An 18724-nucleotide genomic window follows, 5' to 3' on the forward strand; every position below is an offset into this window, starting at 1 on the left:
TGGTGTATTCATGTATATGTCTGAACTGAAAGAAACTCTATGCAATATATTTACAAGGTACCCAGTATTAGGTTAATCTGAAACGTTATATATTAATATATATCTTTACAAGGTATCAAGTATTAAGGTTAGTCTGTCACCAGTGGGGGATTAATGATTTTGCCGCCCCCAGGTCCTGAAATAATTGCTGCCCCCGGCCCCATATGAACTTGTTTTAGTTTTTGTACAAATTCGTTCGAATCCACTGGTAGCTGTTTCCTGAGGCAAGCCTAGGAGGAAGGGGGGAGAAACCGAGTGGTGGCGCACAAGGGGAGGAGGCGGTAGTGGAGTGGAGGTGAGCTGGGGCGGGGAGCGGTTCCTCTGCCCCTGCCCCGGGCTACTTGCTGCGGCCCTCCCCGCGCCCCCAGCTCACCTCCGCCCTGCCTCCTCCCCTGACTGCACTGCTGCTCCGCTTCTCCTCCCTCCCAGCACTTTCGTGCGGCAAGCCTGGGAGGAAGGGGGAAGGAGGAGAAATGCGGCGAGCCTGCGTGAGCAGGTGGGGCCAGGGATTTGGGGAAGGGTTTGGAATGGGGGGCAGGGAAGGTGTGGAGTTGGGGAAGGGGGGGTGCGAGCACCCAGCAGCGCCGGGTAAAGTCAGCTCCTATGGCTATTATAAATTTGCCACCCCTGCACATTTGCCGCCCTAGGCCTGGGCCTTGTCGGCCTAGGGAATAATACGCCGCTGTCTGTCACACTGCTCCCACTGACAACATATTGATCTGGTTCCCTTCTCGGTCCAGCACCAGCTCTCAACAGTGAATGATGTGATAAATCCATAGTATAAATAGGATGCATATCTGTCTATCTTAGGTGTTTTTAAGTGCTTGGCACTGTGGCACCTAACTCCGAAGATGTATCTATCCTCCTCCAAAGGGGGTAAGCCCATGCAAAGTTTAAACCTCTTTGCCTATTGCTGCACCTCACAGCCCAACTAGTCTGTTCCACAGCAACTGGTGAGTGACAAACACCTTGCAAGATGGCACAGCTGGACTATCTGCACCACTCTACGGGTGCATTCAAATTAAGCTTTGCTTCTTCAGCATGGCCCTGATTCAGGAAAGCCCTTGAACAGGTCTTTAAATCCATTCCTGTTCAGAATAGTATTGAAGCACGTGTGAACTGAACTTTAAATATGTGCTTGCGTCCTAATTACTTCAATGTTCTGAATCGGAATGCTTTTTTCAAATGGGGCATATTTGAATTCAAGCTTCCTATGATAAAAACAGCTAATGCAATGCTTATGCATGCACTCCTGAAGCTACTAAGATATTTTTTCCTTGAGGAAACTCTAATACATGTTGTCTATCACAGGCAGTAAATTCATCCAATATATACTTGTAGAAAATGAAGATAGAAGTTTTCGATTTAGTGGGATAACCTTTAATTTATCTTTCTTTACCCATTTGTTTTTGTGTGTGTGCTTCAAACAAAATTTTCTCCCCCCACAATTCTCAAACCTAATCCTGAAATGAAGCTGCAATGCTGAATGTGTGTCTTTACCAGCCATAAACAAAGGATTAGAATGTGGTTATCAGATCCAGGTGAGGAACGTAGGTTGAGTAAAGCTGAGTGAGTAATTTGGGAATAATAATTTATTTGATCAATTTAGCCTGCTTTTCTATGTGTGGAACATTCACCAACAGATGACTTTTTTTTTCAATTGATGCTATTCAAAACCATCTCATGGATTTTGGGGGTCTTTTAACCTTACGGGATTGACCTCAAACAAATTTTCTGCAGGTATTCACTATTCAAGCTGCACTGATTAGCAAGTCATGTGGTATCATTTCCACCCTCAAACCGGATAAGCATGCAAGCACTCCCAGAATTAATACTTGCATCTAACTTTAAAATTCAGTTTCCATGGTTATATGCTCATGTGACTTTGAAATTCACTTTGAACGTTCATGCCAGTGACTCTCAATAGCTTGACCAGAGAATACAAAAAGGTGCATGAACACAATCAGAGTAAAGTCATTTAAAAACTGAAATAGTCAACCAAAATGTTTTGCAGTGTATGCCAAGCTCTAGTTGTGAGGGAGAAAAAACTCCAACAAAAATATCTCCAATGAGCTGTAGAGGAAAATACAGAAAGTTGCTGACAAAGTAACAAAAATGGTGCCAGCTGTCAAGTGGGCTCCTCAGAGAGTCTCCAAAGTCTAGATTTCAAAGAGTATTTCTGAGTCACCTGCTGGGTTAGGCTGTCATTTGTGTCACCAGCAATATGGGAGCCAAATATCAGTGATGGATTACAGGTTTTATTGAATTTTTTTACTGGTTTAACAATCAAAAAGATTATCTCTGTTTAATATTTATGGTGAATGTTTCATGTTTAAAGAGGAAAGGCTCTTTTCAAGTTAAGTAATGTAAATCTTTGAGTTGGAGACTTTTGCTTTACAACAGTATCATCATCCTCAATTGCCATCCACGACAAGCGAATATTAGTTTTGATAGTGTTAGCACACAGAGAGCCTTACACGCTTCTTCATGCATAAAACATCATGAACTCCCTTGTTATACTGAAGCCACATTGAGTCAATAGAAACCTTAGTAATCATTCTACCCATCTTTCATCCACTGTGGAACTGGTTTGGTTTATTTACAGTGTAGCTCCAGAGGCTCAATACAGCCTTGTAGAGGAAGTGTATCTTCACTCTGCTTTTACAAGGAAAGGTGGGGAAAGAAGACATTAAGCACTTGAAAAGGAAATGGGGGGAGAGCAAGAGAAAAGAAAATCTAAACTATTTTCTTGCTCTAGCCAAAGAGGAAATAGGGCTCAAAGGCAGAATGACATGAAATTCACTATTTTGATTCACAGAATCATGCACTGATTTTTTTCACACTCTAAGTTTTTCTTTTTTAAGCGATTTTGGCAACAGAAAAAGAGGGTGTTCTTTGCTAAAAAAAAATGGACCCACATTTTGCTTGGAAATAGGTAATTTTTGCTCACAAAATGCACTTTGGTAAAAGTTTCCGTGAAAATGAACCCATTTTCAAGAGTGGAATGAGACTAAAAAAAAAATCTATTTCAAGCAGTTTTGCATCTTTAATGATATTTTATGAATTGCTGCTTTGAGGGGCATCTTAATAAGACACAGTTTTAATAAGTTAGTAATTTTACTTCATTCTTTGAAGTTTCAATATGGTGTGTGTGTTGCTATGGAACTGTGGCAGACATCTGAACTACTACATTGGGTCTGTTAATGGTTGAATTTCAAGACTTTCAAGTGATATGCTAGAATTTAAATCTGAATTTCTTACTTTCAGGCATACATAATTCTTTAATCATGTTGTTCACCACTACTAAATGTCTATGTACAATCCTAATTTATGGACATAATTTCTAAATGGAAATGTACTCATTGCTGAAGAAAATTTGCACATTGTAGAGATGGTGGCTACTTGGAATCACCATAAATGTCACAGGGTGCTTTACAAAATATAAAATAAGGTTCATGTCCTGTCCCAAACAGCTTAATGTGCACAAAAATTTGCCTCTATTACATCCATGAACATTCCACTCAGGAAAATGGGCACATGTGTAACAAGGCAGAATTTGGCCCTTTTTCTTTTGCAGCACCCTTAGATATGAGGCCTCTATGTTTTGCAAAGTAATGATTAAGGGCTAGTTCCTTGGGAATGGCAAACATGCAGTGTGCACCAGTCAAGGGCTCACCTGATTCTGCTGTTGGTCACTGCTTATCATTGCCTTGTGATAACTTACTGAAGTCACAAGGGGCCGAACCATAGCTCATGATCATTGTGGGCTTTTTTTTTTTTTAAGTGATTCAATACTACTAGAAGGCTTCAGCTTTCCTTTCCCAAAATACGTGGACCACAAAGTCACTACTGAGCTCATTAGAAATCAAATATGAAAGAGAAGTGTGTTCAGTCCAGCTAAGCTAATTGAACCTTTAAGTTATTTACTTTCTCCTGTTTAAGTAAAACATCTCCTGCTAAAGGGAAATCAATATTATTATTAAACAATTTGTATTTACATGCCGGCACATACCTACAAACAAATCCAGGTGGTTAAGGAAACTACATGTTCAATGCAGCATACTTTGTATGGGAGTGAAAATGGGCCAGACATCAGTATGAACAGAGGACAGGGCCAGAATAGACCACACGGGCCCAGGATTCACAGGAATCCCTGGTCCCATACCCCATGAATTCCTGGTCAACTGCACATAAATAAAAACAAGGAGTACTTGTGGCACTTTAGAGACTAACACATTTATTTGGGCATAAACTTTCGTGGGCTAAAACCCACTTCATCAGATGCATGAAGTGGAAAATACAGTAGGCAGAATATATATACACAGTACATGAAAAGATGGGAGTTGCCTTACCAAGTGGGGGGTCAATTCACTGACCCCCCCACTTGGTAAGGCAACTCCCATCTTTTCATGTACTGTGTATATATATTCTGCCTACTGTATTTTTCACTTCATGCATCTGATGAAGTGGGTTTTAACCCACGAAATCTTATGCCCAAATAAATTTGTTAGTCTCTAAGGTGCCACAAGTACTCCTCGTTGTTTTTACAGACTAACACAGCTACCACTCTGAAACCTGCACATAAATACTTTCTCTCCTCATTCTTTTTAGGCTTCTGATGGCTTTTTACAGCCATGCTGCCATTTGCTGGTGGACAGTACCAGTGCTATATGACCCTTCTCCACCAATGAGGTCCATAAATCATATAGGAGAGGTAATACAACACCAAACAGCTTTAAAAAAATCCCTGTCTTCTACATAGCTCTCTTAGGAGAAGGAACATACAAATATAGAGCAGCTGTGCTGCTGCTCCCAGAGCCCCCTCTCCCTCCGACCTTTAGGAGGGTGTATGGAGGCTACAAAGTGTTTAAGGAACCTAGCTGAATGATGAATATGGGTCTCTGAAGACACTTATGGAACAGGACAATATTTGCAGAACATGTGTGAATTTACAGATAGCTGTATCCCTCCTGTGGTCCACCTTCTGGAGTGGAAGATATTTTTCTGTGTCATTCTGGGGGCACCTGAGCATATAACTAGCTTTGGAATCAATTAGACTCATTTAAATAAAATTCTGTATACCTACTGCCCATAAGTAAAGTGAATTCTCTTCTTGTGCAACACAGGAATATTGCTGTTTCATGCATTGCTTTTCAGATCACACTAGCTTTTTAGGGGCATTTTACAAGCAACTGTTACCTTCTAGAACTTTTTAAAAGTGGATATCATTATGTTATTCTGTGCTAATGATAACAGATGCTATACAGCAGAGTATGTGGTAGCAATGAACACATGGGTTATATGGGGTTTGAATTCCATTAATATTTGAAATGTCTGCACAGATTTGTATTTAATCTCATGTTCCTGGACATTTAGTTTGATTTAAGAAAAAACTAATTTCCAGATACCTGTTTTTCATTTTGTCTCCATCTATAATCATTGTAGGAAATGTTTGACACTAGTGCTCAGTGCTACAATGATGACAGGGGTGTATACACCCAGGGGTGTTGGAACTAGGGGTGCTGCCACATCCCCTGGCTTGAAGTGGTTTTCACTACGTACAGGGTTTATAGTGCAATGGCTTTCAGCATCCCCACTATAAAAATGGTTCCAATGCTACTGCATATACCTAGACCCAAGTTTTGACTGTGTGGATGTATACCTCCCAACACACATGCATCCACATAAGTCACCATTCTCCTAGCAATCAGTACTGATACCATTTTTGTTCTGGGTCATGTATACAAGCTCTGCTGGATGGATTAGCTATGCTATCACAGGGAATAATATAATGTGTAAAGAGTATTAGGGCACCTTAAAAAGTGGCCTGAATTTCAGAGGTGCTGAGCACCAGTAGCTCTCATTTGCTTCACTGAGAGTTTTGATTCTTCAGCACCTCTGAAAAATCAGGCTATTTTTTCCAGACACTTAAATATGGATTTACATTGCTAACTTCAAGCACCCAGGGCATAAGATTTTTAGTTATTACTTTGGGATTTCATGTCATATCTGTCAGGTTTTGATCTTTCCTATTTTTGTTTTAAGTAAAATAAAATAAAATAATAAAAAAAACCCACACTCATACATCAGGGTACAGTAAATGGAAAATGTTGTACAATCTACACTCAAATAGCTGTTACTCACAACATAACTGACAGTTGCATATATCCAACTTTAATGGTCTGGAACAAACTATACCCATTCAACTGAACTGTAGATATCCGTTGTTCTGGTTTCCAAATCACATCATGTGTTTTCCAGGCTGCTGGCTATCTTTCCAACCCACATTTCTCTCACTTATCCATTTTTAAATGAATGAAATGTCTATACTGCAAGCATAAATTAGGTTGTTTAGGATTTTTAAATAAAATATGAAATAGAGAACGGAATATTTTTATAATACTTGTGCCAACAACATCATTTTGGAGTGTTTGAACTTTTAAACTAGATGAAAAAAACCTGTGGTTCTTTGACACAAAAAGACAGTTCTGAGGCCTGATCCTGCAGCATGAACCAGACAGGTGAACTCCTGCTACAGCAGGGCTCTGCATGGGTATAAGCATTCACCCATTCAGACCAGATTGCAGGATTAGGTCCTTAAATGAATGAGACAGATATCACTGATAAATGTTACCCACCCATTTCAACAGGTGGGGGAATCGCATGGGGCCGGCAGTGAAAGAGGATAGCCCCAGCAATGAGGGAGGGAGACACTCAATGAGGGACAACAGGTGGCCCCTCCACCCCTTGGAGTCTTTGGCACCCATTAGCCAGTTGGGGGAAAGGCCAGCATCTCCCAGCTTCAGCGATTTAACCTGGAGCAGGAGCTAGGTGGAGCCTCTTTTGTCTCTGTTCCAGCAGGCGATGTCTATACAGGGCAACAATGGATAAATATAGGAAGACTTGCCCATAGGAGAGATTTCTTCTGAACTATCGGGTGTCACTTTTGAAATGCAGGAGGCAGGATAATTCCCTCTAACCTCTTCCATGCTGCAGAAAGACATTTTCTTTGTAATGAGGAAAATAACCACCGAAGGCAGTTGAGGAATTTTATAGACAAATGATAAAAGTACAATTGAGTGACCTTGTGTTTACTGATGATGTTGTCCTGCTCAGTTCAACACAATGCTTAATGGAAGAAAAGACCCAGTTTTTGGCAGACACAAGAAAACAAGTTGGTTTGTTCATCAACCATGGGAAGACAAAATATATGGCTACCAATGTTTCAAAAGCAATCATCTGAGTTGACAGGGAAACATTAGAAGAAAATAAATCCTACTTTTCTGGGGAGCAAGATGTGCTACGATGGTGGCACCATGCCAGATGTCAAACATTGAATATCAAAAAGGGCAAACAACTTTCAGAAATTTGAAAAGAATTGGAAAAGTAGCATGAATGGCACTGATACAAAAATATAATTTTTTAACAATGACATCATGTCTGTCCTCTATGGAGCAGAGTCATGCAAATCCACAACAACAATTGATAAGAAGTTAAACTCATTCCAAAGCAATGCCTATTGAAGATTTTCAGAGTCCACTGGAAAGAGTTTATGACAATATCAGAAATTGTAAATGGAGCACACCAGCTTCAAGCTTCAAACGTGGCAAGAAGACATATTTAGGACACAATTTAAGGAAGCCACCAACATGACTTCCACATCAAGTGATAACACAGACACCAGCTGGAGAGAGAAAAAGAGGGCCACCTAGAGAAACATTACATAGAACAATAGAGAAAGAAGCTAAATCCATCAGCATGACATTCAGAAGCCTGACCAGACCAAAATTGCTGGATGACCTATGTCCCTGAGGGTGTTGAAGAAAGAATTAAAGAAAGATCACATGCATGAGATTAACAAGAATATTGTATATCATATTGTATCCAGACAAACCTATAGTTTCTTTTAGTTTACAAAATAATTTGCCCTGCACAACTGTGAAGTTTAAGGATGAACTTGTTTTCCTTAGTTAAAGGCTACTAACTGTTTATAAAACTCACAGCCTTTATTATGCAGAAATGATGAAAACCCAGATGCATAGGTCACATTTGCATTAAATCAATCAGACTGCACTAATTCAGTGCAATGATTTATTATTAACTGAAATAAATCTCTTCATAACTCTAAGGATTGTTCATAACAATGGCTGACTTTAAAAGTTCACTGGAACATTTTCTAGTTTTAATCAATGTTCTTAATCCAAATATTTTATTTGTCAAAAGAATTCAATATAATCATACCAGTTTCAATTATTTTGGTAATTTATTTCATAATACCTATCAGCAAGTATGTCTCTAACAATATAGACAACAAAAAAGTTTTCCCCAGGAGTAGAGAGTTAAAGAAACCCCTACGACAATGCAGTTCCTGTTTCTCTGTTATGCTTTTGTTGGGTGCCTCAGTCTGGATGTGTCACACATGCCAGCTGGGCACATCTTGGGGGAAAACTCTGTCCCGCTGGTCTCTGACACATACCCCTGCTCCCCACCCCCAACCTCGAGCCCAGGGATTCAGAGGGAGAAACAGCTTGATGCTGGGTCCTGGGTCTGTACAGAGTTTCCTGCATGATGTCTCATTTCTTCACGACGTACTGGGAACTGCAGCTGCCAGGAACCCTCCAGCTTCCTCTTCCTCTCCCCCACAGCAGTGTCCTGTATTTGTGAGCTGGAGAGTTGGACTCTGCTGGATCCAGCAGCCCCTAGTGGTGGCCAACAGGTCTGCAGCACCAATTCTGCCTGGAAAAATGAAATTCTGCGCAGAACATTAATTCTGCGCAAATTATGCAGGGGGAAGCTTGTCCCCCATGCAACAAAATGTGAAACCTTTTCACAATTGCAGATCCTCTAGTTCTCTAGTGTCCCAGCACCCACATCCCTCTTCCTTAGGAACATGGTTGTATACATCCAACCCATTTAAACTCCTAACCATGTACCCTTTGACTTTTGTGGGATATGTGAGTACACATTATTCCTGCAAATAAGTGAACAGGCAATCAATATTTCAGACACAACAGATACATTTACTTCATCTTTAAAGAGAAACACATTAGGGCTTTGTTACTGAAAAGTTATTGAGCAATGTGCTTAGTTTTTAAGCATGTAAGGAACCTACACCTAGAGTCCGTGTTGTATGTGGGGAGTCAGTCCACATGTTCTAAACTACAGAATTAAAAGGTGTTTGTTCAATTAATATTATTGCTGAGGTATTTCCATTTAAATGTCTTTCACATCTCTGTACTGTAATATAAGACCAGATGTAGGACACCTTGTATGCTGCAAGTTGGTAACCTTGACAATGCACAAGAGGTGTTTAGACACATGCTAATAAGAAAAATTTCCCAGTCACAAAAAGAAATAGTGCATTAAGAAAGCAATTTCCTTCTTAAGTTCACAAAATGCCCTTTGAAATAGATTGTCATGGTCAGACATTTTATTTAGATATTAAGTATACAATGTTTCAAGCAGTTTCTCTTTGACCCACAGGGCTTATTTAATTCACTGGCTTTCGAAGCTAAGCAAATGGAAGGAGAATCACAGTTAACAAACATAGATTTGTATGGCTTTGACAGTTCAATAGGCAGCCTCAGATATATTATCTGAACAAGTGACAAAGAGATGTCTTGGCAGGACTCAGATGCCTCTTGGCAGGATGTGACCAAGGACACAAACGTGAATTGAGAAAAGAATACAAAAATATAATGAAAATCAAATACTATCTTTAAGGTAATATGTTGTAAATAGCAGCTACTATGATACTGAATCCCACGGACAAATAAAAAAGTTCCAAAATGTTTTATGTTGAAATCTTTCATCTGTTTTTAAAAATACAGGTTGGAAACTGTCCAAGGGATTGTGAGGCTAATAACTGACAAGTAGTCACCTGTCTGCTAATTTATATATGTGCTGCCTTCTTATTTCATATTACTATTTTCTTTTCAAAACATGGCAACTTACTTCATTTCCTGCACTAGCCATTCAAAATATAATGTTATCAAAGGGTAAAGATAAAATTAGCTACACATTAACTTTAAGTTCCACCTGCATGACAAAGGTTATCATCTCTGTTGCATTTGGAAAGAAGAGGAAGTTATCTCACTTTACAATTGGAGGAAACTTGGCTAATACTCAGTAGAGGAATGTACAGTATGTACAGTAAATACAAAGCCTTGGCATAAACAGACTTTGCAGTTTAGATTGGATAATTTGATCCATTTTATAAGGAGAGAAGAAGAAAAATTTTCTGTATGGAATCAGCTACAAGTTTCATTTTTGGCTGCCTTAATAATGATCTTGGAAATATTATATTTTTATTGGTCAGTGTCGGTAAACATCGATTTCACTGCATACACACACACACAAACCAACAAAAAAAATATTTCCATTGACATAATCAAAATTTACAGCGAGGCTAAGAAAGAAAAATGGTGCTTGAGAACTTACTAGTTTGAATTAGGGATATTTACTTTGTATATTTTCATATGAGATGTTGACAACTTGTGTTTTAACAATTATTAAGCTTTAACTTTTTGAATCTCAAAGTCTACAGTAATTTAATATTTACTGTCTGGCTCTCCCATAGTCATTCCCACAACTCTAAAAATTTAAATGGATAAAAATGTTCAAAATCCTTAAAAATAAACTAACATTATCCATTAAAGTTTTTTAAAAATTAAATAAATTCAGTTAAGCCTACTTAAGAACCTTCTTATTATCCTGCAGTTGCTCTACCTACAATACATCCCCTGACATCTATGAGGGTTCTGCATGAGCAATGACTGTAAAATCAGGCAGATTTGATTCTGGAAACCATTGTGCCAGAGGACAGCATTCCTACATCTTCTTTAGGGTCTGAAACACAGATCTTTCCTACTGGAGAGAGTTTTTGGTCAGTGGGCCTTTATTTATGGCTCCCTAGATAAAATCCTGTGATTTACTGATATACAGATAAGAAAACAGCCATTATATTTTCATCTTTAGCAATTTTTAAAGATATCACTGAGATACAGATATCATCCTGTACCTACAGTTTGTAAAAATAAACATTTAATGAAATTATAAAAAAAAAAAATCAACTAATCCAAAAACCCTAACAACTACAAAGGATAACGTAACCTTAAGAGTCATTAGTTCCATTTTACAAACAGAATTGCTACTTGGATTAGAAAATACATTTTTCACCCATAACTCGGTATTAGTATTGCTCTAATTTATATATTATTAATTCAGTTTGCAATAGGGTGACCAGACAGCGAGTGTGAAAAATCAGGACAGGGGGTGTGGGGTAATAAGAGCCTATATAAGAAAAAGACTCAAAAATCGGGACTGTCCCTATAAAATTGGGACATCTGGTCACCATAGATTGCAAGTTAAAAAATAAACAAACAAAAGAACTATGAACGCCCATAACAAACCCATTAGCAAGCCATTGAACCCCCTTTTTAAAGGACCTCAGGTCAGATTCTCATTCACACTAAGGCCACTTTACACTGTTCTGACGGCCAGGTCAGTGTCAAGGGGGTCTAATGTAAATGAAATCTTACCCCTTGATCTCCACAATGAATTCCTGTTGCAGTGTGCAAAATGCTGAGCTCATCCTGCAAAGTCAATGCTCATTCAAGTCAATGTAAGTTAAAGGTGATTAGCCCATTTTTTTTTATCGTTTCCACCACCACCAGTGAGAAATGTAGGTATGACACATCTGCTGCTCAGCTTGAACACAGGTCAAAACCATTCATTTGTCTGTTAGATATTACCCACACGCTAGAGTATACTTGGCATGGCTGCTGAAAAAGCAACTACATAAAACATACAATGTAACATCAACTATAAGGAATAGTTGCTTTTGCCCATGGGCCTTTAAGATGAATATGGTAAAATGAATAACAACCAAAACTACTTCTGAAGGGGTGATTGTATTTTACCGCCCAATCCACTCCTGGAATCCGTGGGGAGATCCTGATATATGAACAGGGAAGAAATTGGGCCTTGGTGTTTTGCTTGTTTTATGTGGCAAGCTGATTTGTTTAGAAGTAAACTAACTCCATCTGAAAAGGCAAATTATTATTTATTCTATGGAAAATTGAATTGCATATTTATTTACACATTTGAAGCAAGATTAAGTACAGCAGTTTAGTAAGCCTCTGCCAAACAACAAATGCAGAAGTGTTTTAGCAAATTATGTTAGATCTCAAAATTGAGTGGTTTTAAAATACCATTATATTTTTAATGCTATAAATTGTACTACTCATGTTGAGTACAATCTGAATCTAAGTTGTGTTATTTATCTGATCACCGCTGAATAAGCACATTCTATGGACAAGTCTGAAATTTGCTATTAAAAAGCTGCACAAAGAGCTGTGTGATCTCCAAATTAACTAGAATTCCAATCTCATTTACCTGTTTCTATGTGTAAAAAGCAGCAAAAAACACTATCCCTTAAAAACAGCAACAACAACAACTTGCCTTGGTTGGCTCCCTGGTGATTTGCAAGTTGGATAACTATGTATTTCTTCCCTTATGACATGGAACATATTGGTGTACATCAGGGGCTTAGGAAGGGTTTAGTTTATTCACATTTTAGGTGGCCATGTATACAATATAGCTGTTATTCAATGCAGTAACTCCTATGAATGTAAACAGTAATTGTTCGTGCAGTATATGAACACTTGTGCTTAAGTCCTACTGAAGTCACATACATACTTAACTGCTTTCCTGAACTGGGATGGGTACAGGCACGTTTACATGGTTTCCTGGTGAAAAATAGCAGGGCTGTCGATTAATCGCTGTTAACTCATACGATTAACTCAAAAAAATTAATCTCGATTAATCACAATTTTAATCGCACTCTTAAACAATAGAATACCAATTGAAATTGAACAACTATTTTTGGATGTTTTTGTATATTTTCAAATATATTGATTTAAATTACCACACAGAATACAAAGTGTACAGAGCTCACTTTATGCTATTATTTTTATTACAAATATTTGCATTGTAAAAATGATAAAAAAATAGTATTTTTCAATTCACCTCATTCAAGTACCATAATGCAATCTCTTTATTGTGAAAGTGCAACTTACAAATGTAGATTTTTTTGTTACATAACTGCACTCAAAAACAAAACAATGTAAAACTTTAGAGCCTACAAGTCCACTCAGTCCTACTTCTTATTCAGCCAATTGCTAAGACAAACAGGTTTGTTTACATTTAGGGGAGATAATGCTGCTGGCTTCTTATTTACATTGTCACTTGAAAGTGAGAAAAGGCGTTAACATGGCACTTTTGTAGCTGGCACTGCAAGGTATTTACATGTCAGATGTGCTAAAAATCCATATGCCCCTTCATGCTTTGGCTACCATTCCAGAGGACATGCTTCCATGCTGATGATGCTCATTAAAAAAATAATGTTTAATTATATTTTGACTGAACTCCTTGGGGGGAGAATAGTATGTCCCCTGTTCTGTTTTACCTGCATTCTGCCATGTATTTAATATTATAGCAGTCTCGGGTGATGACCCAGCACATGTTGTTCATTTTAAGAACATTTTAAGAACACTTTAAGAAATCCATGCAGATTTGACAAAATGCAAAGAAGGTACCAATGTGAGATTTCCAAAGATAGCTACAACACTCAACCGAAGGTTTAAGAATCTGAAGTGCCTTCCATAATCTGAGAGGGACGAGGTGTGGAACATGCTTTCAGAAGTCTTAAAAGAGCAACACTCTGATGCAGAAACTATAGAACTGAAAAAGAAAATCAACCTTCTGCTGGTGGCATCTGACTCAGATGATGAAAGTGAACACGTATTGGTCTGCACTGCTTTGGATTATCAAGCAGAACCCATCATCAGCATGGATGCATGTCCTCTGTAATGGTGGTTGAAGATGAAGGGACATATGAATCTTTAGTGCATCTGGCCCGTATATATCTTACAACACCGGCTACAACAGTGCCATGCAAACATCTGTTCTCATTTTCAGGTGACATTGTAAACAAGAAGCAGGCAGCATTATCTCCTGCAGACTTGTTTGTCTGAGAGAGTGGCTGAACAAGAAGTAGGACTGAGTGGACTTCTAGGGTCTAAAGTTTTACACTGTTTTATTTTTGAATGCAGGGGTTTTTTTGTACATAATTCTATATTTGTAAGTTCAACTTTCATGATAAAGATATTGCATTATTGTACTTGAATGAGGTGAATTGAAAAATACTATTTCTTTTATCATTTTTAGAGTGCAAATATTTGTAATAAAAAATATACCATATATAAAGTGAGCACTGTACACTTTGTATTCTGTGCTGTAATTGAAATCAATATATTTGAAAATGTAGAAAGCATCCAAAATATTTAAATAAATGGTATTCTATTATTGTTTAACAACATGATTAATCACAATTAATTTTTTTAATCGCGTGATTAATCACGATTAATTTTTTTAATCGCTTGACAGCCCGAAAAATAGCTTTTTTTCTATTTACATTTCTCTTTATTTTGTACCTTAACACTATGCACAAGAAATCCAAATAGAGTTGAGAATATTTCCTCAGGATTTTGTCACCGTGCAGTTAGTCTCTTAAACCCAAATGTTGCAATTGAAACTGATGGGAGTTCTGCCTTTCAAGTTAATAGGAGCAGGCCCAGGCCCTTGACTTGTAGCCATGTCCAGTGTGTCATAACTGTACCTGAACAAAGTAGGAAAAGGGCCTATTTTTCAAATTAGCATGTATGTGATGTCTGCCTAATTTGCGCGCACAATTTACCACAATTGCATGTGCAAATCTGGTAGCTATGCGTTCAGATGGTTCCATTTGTCTACTCACTAACAGTAACTGCATGCATGCAATTTTGAAAATACAAGGCATAAATCTACTACCCAGGTAATAATCAGAGAAGGTATTTGCTATGCATACTAGAATAGGAGATCTCTCCCTGTTCATAAGTCCCTGAATTTATACCAAAATGAATGGTATATCTCTAAGTGAACCTAACAAAATTAGCAGAATTTTAATACAAAATGCCTACAACTGTGGAAAAAATAATTAGATTAGAAAGGAACATTTTATCAGCAGGGATATACTGCAAAGGTTTGATACTGGCATGTTTATCAAATTCTAGCACTGTAAATGTTATCTTCCTCTCTAAGTTATAATAATAAACACTTTGCACTTCTAAGAGACCTTTCATTCAAGTAGTTCAAAGTGCTTTATAAACATTAATTAAGCCTCACAATCCCCGTGTGAGGTAGGCAAAGAACATAGCAGAAGCTAGAAAATAATATTGTAGTCAACTGAAATTGAGGTAGAATTGAGGTGGACTGAATTACCTGCATTAGACTTTGGTTAAGTGATTGGGGTAACACCCTATATTTGTGACTAGGGCTGTGAATTACTTAGTAAGCCCTAAATTTAATGTCTAATCTAAAAGACATCACCTCCAAACAGCATAGTGTCCCTTAAAAACCACATTGAGGGCTTTGTGCACTGTGCAGTATTGACTCAGAGGGAAGAGTGTTGCTTACCATTGATAAATCATTATCTCTTTTAAGCAACTATTTCCAATACTGCAGCTGCTTCTTATTGAGTGGAATATTTAACAGTCTGTCATTTGAGTTTAAAACACAATGCTGTGTGCGTGTACGTGTGTGTGTACAAGAAAGAAACAGCTTACTGGAAAATATGAAAATGTTTTATGTAGAAAACCAACATATTCAGTTTTGTGCTCTTGTTGACAATCTCAAATGCCCCAAAAATATGGGCTGACTTGTTTTTGATTTCTGTTACAATAACAGATTAATTTAATAATCAGTGGGATATTGAATGACAAAAAATTATTGGTTGAGGCAGCCAAACCCTGACCCTAATGACATTCTTATGTTAATTCTTGTTTTCTTTTAGGCTCCTACTTTCTTAATAAAACCTATATTTTAAAAACATTTTAAACACTGCAAATTGTCCTGAAGAACTATTTCTTTCTTTATAGCAAGTTTACACATACAAGATTATATTATATACATATGCACACATTTAGCGCCTGATCCAAAGCCCACTGAAGTCAGTAGGCATCTTTCTGTTGACTTAAATGGGCTTTCAAACGAGGCCATAGAGTTATTTATGAGTGAACAATGTATATATTTGATGTAGTCCCTTATAATATTTGTGATTTGTTCACCAGCACTTTGATTTTAATTCACATACCTAATATTCAAATTTATTTTAAAGCTTTATGCAAAGTAATTATAGCCTTTAAATTGGACCCTATCACTCAAGGTCCTGAAGTCCCTTGTGAGTCAATAAGAGTTGACAGCAAGCTATATCATGCAGGATTAGTCATTTGATTCTTGCTTTGTGTATGCTCTATTCACAATCAATATTTGTGCTGAATGATTGTTTTTGTAAGTCAAATAATATTGCTTCATTTCACTAACTGGTTGACCAAAACTTTTACAAAACCGGAGAAAGGCTTGAATGAGTCACTTGTGGTACAAACTTTCTTGCAGTGGAAGAGTACAATATTTCCAGATTGAATACTTGCGTAAATATCTATGACATTTTCACTTTCCCAAAATGTTCTTGAAAGCAAAAATTATTCATATGAATGCATGTGAAAATTAAACAAAGGAGTTGGGAATACCACGGGAGTAAATTTGTGATGTATATTCAGCTGAATATTTGCGAATACCTTTCTCCAGTAGCCACCCTGCTCTATTTGTATAAATGTGTAAAATAAATATACTCATTTATGGCCTGATCCATCTCACATTAGAATCAATGGAAAGACTCCCACTGACTCTATGGGAGCTGGATTGAAACCCTTAGCATCCGATCACGTGAAGCACTGAGCACCCTCAAGTCCCACTGAAGGCAGTGGAAGTTGAGGGCACGCAGCAGCCTGTAATATTGGACCCTTACTTGCAGCAAATGAGACACCACTCTTAAATTAAGAATATTGAGCAATATGCTTCCTTGTAAAAATATTTACTGTACTGAAGCCATGAAATTGAAAAATGGGTCATTAGATGTAGGTCCACAGAAGGCTCTGGGTCAAATTCCTTAGCTATTCTGTGGGAAAGCTGCTTGGGTTATAGCAAAACATTTGGTAACCAGTGCAGAGTACAATCTTAGATGCACTTTGTAGATTGTTAATGACAGTCAGTGGGTAAACTGCATAACGAAGAGTGTTCCCATGAAAATCTAACAGTTCTTCGGGATTATTTCTCTATGGTTTGCCATTGCTTGTGGAGAAAAATAATGGGTGGCTTGAGAACAGTTGGTAACTAACGTAGATTTGGTTGTGGTGGTTTTTTGTTTTGTTTTGTTTTTTGTTCCACTGTGGAACATAAAATGTTTTTCTATGAAAATCATCTTAGCACATTATTTTTAAAATACTATAATTTTCACTAAACTCAGTTTCCAACTCATTGCTTTCCAAGTTTGGCAGAATGATGTTATTTTTTGAAAGTTATTTCCTTTGCCCTGAAATTACCTACACAGCCTGAAAATCTGGTCCCGTTAAATCAATCTCTTTTTAATGGAATCAAGCCTTTTTGCAATGTTAAACAAAATGTATGTGATAAAGTAATTTGCTGTGCATATTCTCACTAATCCTCTGAGCAATGATGATAAAGCCATACTGTTTTATTTCTACATTGTTGACATCAAGCATAATATAGTAATATAACAATAAGTGGTGTTTGCTATGTGGGAACATAATGGCTTGATTTTCTTGAGTTTGTACTTTTCATGCAGTAGGACCTATTGTTACAATGAAAGTGTTCTGCAGGATTAGTTTATAAAATAAGACTACTTCTGTCACCAAAAGCCTTATAAAAAGAGTTGCTCTGACATGACTGCAATAGTTTCTTTATAACTAAATGATAACCAGAAATGAACTAGAAGTGAATACTCATTTTCAGCACGTCTTAAGTCTTCAAAAAGCTATGGGGTGATCAAAATGCACTCCTCAGCCCCAAGTTCTACAATATGGTTTGTAGCAGTTCTCATCCTTAATACAAAGGTGTAGCCCACAGGCTACTGGTTCCAGCATGAGATGATATGTCTTGATCCAAGTGGTCTGTGCTCAGATCCATATAGAATATTAAGTTCTGAGACTTGCAATTTCCAACTTTGTAGTAAAGTTGAGTGATGTTGCAATCTTTTGTATTTCATAAAAATTAAAAAGATCTCTTAGGCTTCTGACATGTTATTAATTTGTCCCTAAATATGTTAAAGGGTGGATGCCTCTGGCATACCGTCTGGCTGACCCCCCCACAATAAGTGTGTGAACCAAACACTTGACATTTCACTTGCTAGCTCCAACATAACATTGGCCACATTGCTGTGCTTCACTCTTTACAGTAAGAAAAATACATTTTTCAGATTCAGAAGTTTGTTCACTGTAACTAAACTGCCTTCACAAATGATCACTTTATAAATTATACCTCAGGGATTCACTCACTTATTTTTTTAAGATGTTCAGGTTATTACAAAGCATGTGTGTTGAAATGGGTTGAAATGAAAGTTTAGAGTGAAATCCTGCAAAACACCCATTGACTTCAGTTGGGCCAGGATTTCACCCTTAGTTACTAACTGCATATTGGTTTAGGATGGAGGAAGAAGGCTATAACAATTTCTGTCTGAACCAAATAAATCAAAAGTGGTAGGAATTTTGATTGTACTAGTTCTTCTTGG

General features: G+C 37.5%; 1 protein-coding gene across 4 annotated transcripts in view; it reads right to left on the reverse strand.

Annotated features, from left to right (window-relative positions):
- Positions 1-18724, reverse strand: part of CACNA2D3 (calcium voltage-gated channel auxiliary subunit alpha2delta 3) — a 724110-nt gene that overhangs the window by 7469 nt on the left and 697917 nt on the right. The window lies entirely within an intron of this gene.

Source organism: Lepidochelys kempii, chromosome 7 (assembly GCF_965140285.1).
Source record: "Lepidochelys kempii isolate rLepKem1 chromosome 7, rLepKem1.hap1, whole genome shotgun sequence".
NCBI classification, from domain to species: domain Eukaryota; kingdom Metazoa; phylum Chordata; order Testudines; family Cheloniidae; genus Lepidochelys; species Lepidochelys kempii.